The following is a 1,041-nucleotide window of genomic DNA, read 5'->3' on the forward strand; positions in this document are numbered from 1 at the left end:
AAAAAGATGGGAGAGTGGAAGACAGTCACTTTCCCAGTTTGGGGGAGAAGTTGAAGATCCCTTAGATACCTGAATCCTTTGCCAGCATAGTCCTTTGTTACTGCCCTGAGACCCACAATAAAAGAACCAGAATGGTCTGGAGACCTCCACAGACACTTCTAATAAAGAAAGTCTGAGGACAGTGTAGTCTTCTCCTGACTCCTATCTTCAACTGCTCTGATGTGGGTCTGAGCTTTAAGGGAGCTCAGCTGGAGATGCAGAGGCATGGTTAAAATGTCTGAAGAGTTTGAGGTAGGGGGAGCACTGCTGCCCACCTGTTTGGTTTGAAAACAAAAGCTCAAAAGGACTTGCCTTAAACGTTTCCCTTGACTTAAAAGGCAAACTCTTGCGTTAGTTAATCCTACTGTTTATTGATTTATGGGCCCAAGGAAACCAAATCTTTTAATAACTCAATTATCAGATAAACGTAGCTGGCCCGCCTAAGGAAAGCAAGGGTGTGTGTGTGTGTGTGTGTGTGTGAGAGAGAGAGAGAGCGAGAGAGCGAGAGAGAGAGAGAGAGAGAGATTCCTACATGAAAATGAAAGAAGTGGGGGGTACAGGGGTGCTAGCGCTTTGAGGCTCCATCTAGCTAGAGCTGAGGAGGAATGCACGAATGGGAGCGCAGGGTGATGCTGAACCAAGGAGACAATTGGCCATCCTATCACCCGCCTTTAAGGAGCTGAGGGTGGAGAGTTGCCGTCCTGGCAGTGGCAGGTGGAGCTTCCAATGGGTACCCGCTGATAGCCACAGGCCTGGGCAGCTTCTGGGTCCCCTCCTCGCCTGCTGCCTGCGGGGCTCCGCCCCATTACCTACTGGAGAATGGGCCTTTCTAGGTCGCCTTAGCCCTTAGGGTGAGCCGAGAGCAGGAAGGGCGGGCCCGCGCGGCCAGCGGCCCCTCCAGTGGCTGATTCTATGTCCTCAACACGACTGGGCCCGAATGGCCCACATGCTCACAGGACCTGCACAGTAAGAGCAAGGAGCGTCCATCACGCCTCCCGCACT

The sequence above is a fragment of the Elephantulus edwardii genome, unplaced genomic scaffold (assembly GCF_000299155.1).
Source record: "Elephantulus edwardii isolate Elephantulus edwardi_28Jun2011 unplaced genomic scaffold, EleEdw1.0 scaffold00017, whole genome shotgun sequence".
NCBI classification, from domain to species: Eukaryota; Metazoa; Chordata; class Mammalia; order Macroscelidea; family Macroscelididae; genus Elephantulus; species Elephantulus edwardii.